We start from the raw sequence: 7,366 nt of genomic DNA on the forward strand, positions 1-7,366 counted from the left end.
CATCCAGTCTTGCTGGGGAGCCAGAAAGCTGTCAAAGGCCTTAGAGAGTGTTCCCCTGCCTGTGCTGTACATGCTGCCTGATCTATGCGCCTCCCCTGCTACCTGGCCCTCGGAACTGCGCCTTCGGCCACTAGCGCTGTCGGATGGGAATTTTACCATCAGTTTGTCCACCAGGGTCCTGTGGTATAGCATCACTCTTGAACCCCTTTCCTCTTCGGGTATGAGATTGGAAAGGTTCTCCTTATACCATGGGTCGAGCAGTGTGTACACCCAGTAATCTGTAGTGGCCAGAATGCGTGTAACGCGAGGGTCACGAGAAAGGCATCCTAACATGAAGTCAGCCATGTGTGCCAGGGTACCTGTACGCAACACATGGCTGTCCTCACTAGGAAGATCACTTTCAGGATCCTCCTCCTCCTCCTCTGGCCATACACGCTGAAAGGATGACAGGCAAGCAGCATGGGTACCCTCAGCAGTGGGCCAAGCTGTCTCTTCCCCCTCCTCCTCATCCTCCTCATGCTCCTCCTCCTCCTCAACGCGCTGAGATATAGACAGGAGGGTGCTCTGACTATCCAGCGACATACTGTCTTCCCCCGCCTCTGTTTCCGAGCGCAAAGCGTCTGCCTTTATGCTTTGCAGGGAACTTCTCAAGAGGCTAGCAGAGGAATGGTGACGCTAATGATTGCAGCATCGCCGCTCACCATCTGGGTAGACTCCTCAAAGTTTCCAAGGACCTGGCAGATGTCTGCCAACCAGGCCCACTCTTCTGTAAAGAATTGAGGAGGCTGACTCCCACTGCGCCGCCCATGTTGGAGTTGGTATTTCAATATAGCTCTACGCTGCTCATAGAGCCTGGCCAACATGTGAAGCGTAGAGTTCCACCGTGTGGGCACATCGCACAGCAGTCGGTGCACTGGCAGATAAAACCAATGTTGCAGGGTGCGCAGGGTGGCAGCGTCCGTGTGGGACTTGCGGAAATGTGCGCAGAGCCGGCGCACCTTTCCGAGCAGGTCTGACAAGCGTGGGTAGCTTTTCAGAAAGCGCTGAACCACCAAATTAAAGACGTGGGCCAGGCATGGCACGTGCGTGAGGCTGCCGAGCTGCAGAGCCGCCACCAAGTTACGGCCGTTGTCACACACGACCATGCCCGGTTGGAGGCTCAGCGGCGCAAGCCAGCGGTCGGTCTGCTCTGTCAGACCCTGCAGCAGTTCGTGGGCTGTGTGCCTCTTCTCTCCTAAGCTGAGTAGTTTCAGCACGGCCTGCTGACGCTTGCCCACCGCTGTGCTGCCGTGCCGCGCGACACCGACTGCTGGCGACGTGCTGCTGCTGACACATCTTGATTGCGAGACAGAGGTTGCGTAAGAGGAGGGTGGTTTAGTGGAGGAAGCATACACCGCCGCAGATACCACCACCGAGCTGCGGCCCGCAATTCTGGGGGTGGGTAGGACGTGAGCGGTCCCAGGCTCTGACTCTGTCCCAGCCTCCACTAAATTCACCCAATGTGCCGTCAGGGAGATATAGTGGCCCTGCCCGCCTGTGCTTGTCCACCTGTCCGTTGTTAAGTGGACCTTGGCAGTAACCGCGCTGGTGAGGGCGCGTACAATGTTGCGGGAGACGTGGTCGTGCAGGGCTGGGACGGCACATCGGGAAAAGTAGTGGTGACTGGGAACTGAGTAGCGCAGGGCCGCCGCCGCCATCATACCTTTGAAAGCCTCCGTTTCCACAACCCTATATGGCAGCATCTCCAGGCTGATAAATTTGGCTATGTGCACGTTTAACGCTTGAGCGTGCGGGTGCGTGGCGGCGTACTTGCGCTTGCGCTCCAACACTTGCGCTAGCGACGGCTGGATGGTGCGCTGAGAGACATTGGTGGATGGGGCCGAGGACAGCGGAGGTGAGGGTGTGGGTGCAGGCCAGGAGACGGTAGTGCCTGTGTCTTGAGAGGGGGGTTGGATCTCAGTGGCAGGTTGGGGCACAGGGGGAGAGGCAGCAGTGCAAACCGGAGGCGGTGAACGGCCTTCGTCCCACCTTGTGGGGTGCTTGGCCATCATATGTCTGCGCATGCTGGTGGTGGTGAGGCTGGTGGTGGTGGCTCCCTGGCTGATCTTGGCGCGACAAAGGTTGCACACCACTGTTCGTCGGTCGTCTGCACTCTCAGTGAAAAACTGCCACACCTTTGAGCACCTCGGCCTTTGCAGGGTAGCATGGCGCGAGGGGGCGCTTTGGGAAACAGTTGGTGGATTATTCGGTCTGGCCCTGCCTCTACCCCTGGTCACCGCACTGCCTCTTCCAACCTGCCCTGCTGCTGCACTTGCCTCCCCCTCTGAAGACCTGTCCTCAGTAGGCGTAGTAAACCAGGTGGGGTCAGTCACCTCATCATCCTGCTGCTCTTCCTCCAAATCCTCTGTGCGCTCCTCCCTCGGACTTACTCCAATTACTACTACCTGAGTGATAGACAACTGTGTCTCATCGTCATCGTCCTCCTCACCCACTGAAAGCTCTTGAAACAGTTGCCAGAAGTCCCCAGCCTCATCCCCCGAACCCCGGGAACTTTCCAAAGGTTGGGCATCGGTGACGACAAACTCCGCCAGTGGGAGAGGATTCGGAACCATTGCTGCCCATTCTGGGCAGGGGCCCGAGAACAGTTCCTGGGAGTCTGCCTGCTCCTCAGAATGTGTCACTGTAATGGAGTGAGGAGGCTGGGAGGAAGGAGGAGCAGCAGCCAGAGGATTCAGAGTTGCAGCAGTGGACGGCGCAGAATTCTGGGTGGTCGATAGATTGCTGGATGCACTTTCTGCCATCCACGACAGGACCTGCTCACACTGCTCATTTTCTAATAAAGGTCTACCGCGTGGACCCATTAATTGTGAGATGAATGTGGGGACGCCAGAAACGTGCCTCTCTCCTAATCCCGCAGCAGTCGGCTGCGATACACCTGGATCAGGAGCTCGGCCTGTGCCCACACCCTGACTTGGGCCTCCGCGTCCTCGGCCGCGTCCACGTCCTCTAGGCCTACCCCTACCCCTCAGCATGGTGTATTACCAGTAGTGCAGAAACAGAACGCTGTAATTAAATGTGCCGCTTATTGGCCTGTGGTTGGAGGCTGACTTCGCTTACGGAACGCACAGCAGAAGCAGGAAAGAATTTTGCGCAAGGCTGCTGTAACACTTAGCTGGCTGCGTTTGAATTAGGACAACTACTCCCAGCAGAGACGCAGTACAGTCAGGACGGTCACAGGCAGCCCAAATAGATTTTTTTTCCCAAATTTTTTTGGAAAAGCCCACTGCCTATATAGACTGGATATGTCTTTCACTGTCCCTGCCTCACCACCACTACTGGCCCTGGACTATGTAAAATTACTGCAGGACGCAATGCTCTGCGCCGCCGATATACAAAAAAAAAAAAAAGTGCAACACTGCAAAAAGCAGCCTCAACAGTACTGCACATGGTCAGATGCGGCCCTAAGAAGGACCGTTGGGGTTCTTGAAGCCTAAAATCACTCCTAACACTCTCCCTATAGCAGCTCCGGCACCAGCAGCACTTTCCCTGATCTCTGTCAGAATGCATCTGTGGCGAGCCGCGGGAGGGGCCGATTTATATACTCGGGTGACACCTGATCTCGCCAGCCACTCACTGCAGGGGGGTGGTATAGGGCTTGAACGTCGCAGGGGGAAGTTGTAATGCCTTCCCTGTCTTTCTATTGGCCAGAAAAGCGCGCTAATGTCTCAGAGATGAAAGTGAAAGTAACTCGAACATCGCGTGGTGCTCGCCTCTAGTAACGAGCATCTCGAACACGCTAATACTCGAAAGAGTATCAAGCTCGGACGAGTACGTTCGCTCATCTCTATTAGTAACATTTTTTTGATCTTATTTTTACACTTTCTTTTTGTTCTCCTAGAGCAGTTATGGCGAACCTTTTAGAGACCGAGTGCCCAAACTGCAACCTAAAACCCACTTATTTATCGCAAAGTGCCAACACATCAGGGGGCGGGGCTTATCACGACGTATAATTGTACCTCCATCGTTCTAAAAAGGAAAGGGCAGTTTCTAAATAGACAGGGAGCAGATTTTGACTGCTCTTTGGATGCAGAAATGCTGCAGAATGTACTCAGCGGAAATTTCTGTGGAAAATTCTGCAGCATTTCCGCATCCAAAAAGTTGTCGAAATCTGCACCCGATCTATTTTGAAACAGCCCTGCCCATTTCCGCCACATGTAAACATACCCCAGTGGTAATAGTGACACCCACCCCAGCAGCCCCAGCGGTAATAGTGACCCCCACATCACAGCGGCCCCAGCGGTAATAGTGACTGACCCCCACCACACAGCAGCCCCAGCGGTAATAGTGACACCTCCCAGCAGCCCCAGGGTTAATAGTGACCCCCACCCCACAGCGGCTCCAGCGGTAATAGTGACCCCCACCCCACAGCGGCCCCAGCGGTAATAGTGACCCCCACCCCACAGCGGCCCCAGCGGGAATAGTGACCCCCCCCAGAGTGATAATAGTGACCCCCACCACCCAGCAGCCCCAGCGGTAATAGTGACACTCCCGCCCCCCAGCACCTCCAGCGATAATAGTGACCCCCACCCAGCAGTAATAGTGACCCCCACCCCCCAGCAATAATAGTGAACCCCACATCACAGCGGCCCCAGCAGTGATAGTGACCCCCACCCAACAGCGGCCCTAGCGGTAATAGTGTCCCCCACCGCACAGCGATAATAGTGACCCCCCCAGCGGTCCCCAGTGCATTAGGGACACCTGCCAGCGGCCCCCCAGTGCAGTAGTGACACACCGCCAGCGGCCCCCCAGTGCAGTAGTGACACCCCCCCAGCGGCCCCCCAGTGCAGTAGTGACACCCCCCCAGCGGCCCCCCAGTGCAGTAGTGACACCCCCCCAGCTGCCCCCCAGTGCAGTAGTGACACCCCCCCAGCTGCCCCCCAGTGCAGTAGTGACACCCCCCAGCTGCCCCCCAGTGCAGTAGTGACACCCCCCAGCTGCCCCCCAGTGCAGTAGTGACACCCCCCCAGCTGCCCTCCAGTGCAGTAGTGACACCCCCCCAGCTGCCCTCCAGTGCAGTAGTGACACCCCCCCAGCTGCCCCCCAGTGCAGTAGTGACACCCCCCCAGCTGCCCCCCAGTGCAGTAGTGACACCCCCCAGCTGCCCCCCAGTGCAGTAGTGACACACCCCCGGCTGCCCCTCAGTGCAGTAGTGACACCCCCCCCCCAGCTGCCCCTCAGTGCATTAGGGACACCCCCCCCCAGTGGCCCCCAGTGCATTAGGGACACCCTCCAGTGGCCCCCCAGTGCAGTAGGGACAACCCCCAGTGCAGTAGTGACACCCCTCCAGCGGCCTCCCAGTGCAGTATTGACACACCCCCAGCGGCCCCACAGTGCAGTAGTGACACCCCACAGTGCCCCTCCCGAGACCCACATACTTACCTCCTCCTCCTCCCCCTCCTCCCGGAAGCTCAGCTCCTCTTCTGGTCAGCGATGGTCCGGCATGCATATTAACTTTTTCTTACCCACTTCTGCCTCAATAGGTAATTCCCAGCAACCTGATTTGTTTGCTGGGAATTACCGATCAGGTTGCTGGGAATTGCTGATTGCTGCAGAAGTGGGGAAGAAAGTGTTAATATGCTCCCGCCACACACTGACACACACTCTGCTGGACGCCTCCCCCCTCCCGGCAGGACCAAGTAGTAGGAGACGTTGGGGCAGGGGGGAGAGGGATTCCTGCTGCACACTGAAGTCAGTGTGTGCCGGGATCAGCGCGGCTAGCAGTGCCGTTTGTGAATGCCGGCAGGGGAGCCTCGGCCCCTGCTGGTATTCACAAGTGGTGAGCGGCCGATGGGGCGCGTGCCAGTAGGAAGGGCTCTGCCTGCCGCCTCCGGCACGCGTGCCATAGGTTCGTCACCACTGTCCTAGAGGACCACAACCAGTGATGCTTTGAGCGCTCCTGCAGTATGATGTAATGCCAGTATGATGTAATAAACAGCTGACGCTCACGCTGCAACGGCAGGACGTAAAAACACTATGGGGCCGGCACTAAGGGGTTAAGGCTAAAATTAATTAATGTCACTAAGGTTAAATATGCACTGAAGGCGACAGAGTTCTGCGCCAAATATATGTATATGGGACAAATTCAAAATCTACATTTAAATAAAAGTGACATTTTTCGGGAGGGTCTTTCCAAATATAACGTGACTGTTGGGGGGTTAAACGATGAGTAACTTCTCTACTCTGGAGTTACATGATGTTTTTTTCTGTTGCTGTCTGCAGTTAATTTTAGCAATCTTCCAATTACCAGAGATGGCGCACGGCGAGCCGGCCAGAAACTTTTACATGGCGAGTGCTAAGCTGGTCAATCACAGCAGTGTCAATAAACCGCTGTCTGTTTCAAAGCGCAATAAGTAGAGTTTTAGCAGCAGCTCTTGATGTGAATAGTTAGGCCCAATGCATACGGGCGGATTTGTATACTGGTGGAATCCAGAGCAAATACTGCCCATAGACAAGCTATACAAAATCGCTTTTCCATGTCCACGAGCGGAAATCTGCGGTGATTTTTGCTCGCGGAGGGAAAAAAAAATCATAGCATGTCCTATTTTAGCGCAATTTCCGCACAGACGGCTTCCATTTAATTCAATGTAAGCTGTCCGATCCGCAGCTGTCACTGCGGATGGGCCGCGGAATCCGCATCATCACCTAGTGATGGTGCAGCATCACTTGTATTGCGCATGTGCTGGCCGACCTGGCCGGCACATCCACAATACAGATGAAGGCCACTGCGGACAGGTACATGGGGGTACTGGGTTGGATTCCGCATTCGGACTAAGGCCGCTATGACAGGTGCGGCGGTTCATTTTTCCTACTCCATTCGGGGAGCAGGAAAGGAGAATCCCCTGGCCAAATGGGTCAGTCTTATGACGAAAACAAACAGCCCCGAACAGACTCCATTGACTATAATGGGGTCCATTCGGTTTCCAATCAGCATTTTTACCAGGAAAAGCAGCGCTGCATGCAGCGCTATTTCTTAGAGTATTTTGTGCCAGATCTGCAACGGAATCTCCAACCGGAGGTTCGAGCGCAGATGTGAACGGTATGAAATAGCTGATCGGTACAAAAAAAATAAATGAAAACAACCAAAGTTACTCAATAGAGATGAGCGAGCATACTCGCTAAGGGCAATTGCTCAAGCGAGCATTGCCCTTAGCGAGTACCTGCTCGCTCAAGAGAAAGGGTTCCGCTGCCGGTGCGGGTGACAGGTGAGTTGCATAGATTTAACAAAAAACGGGGAGAGAAACCTGAAGGGGAGAGAAAGGGCTCTCTGTTGCGCTGTGCATAGTGTACATCTGTGCAGAAAACCACA

Source organism: Eleutherodactylus coqui, chromosome 1, assembly GCF_035609145.1.
Source record: "Eleutherodactylus coqui strain aEleCoq1 chromosome 1, aEleCoq1.hap1, whole genome shotgun sequence".
Lineage (NCBI taxonomy): Eukaryota > Metazoa > Chordata > Amphibia > Anura > Eleutherodactylidae > Eleutherodactylus > Eleutherodactylus coqui.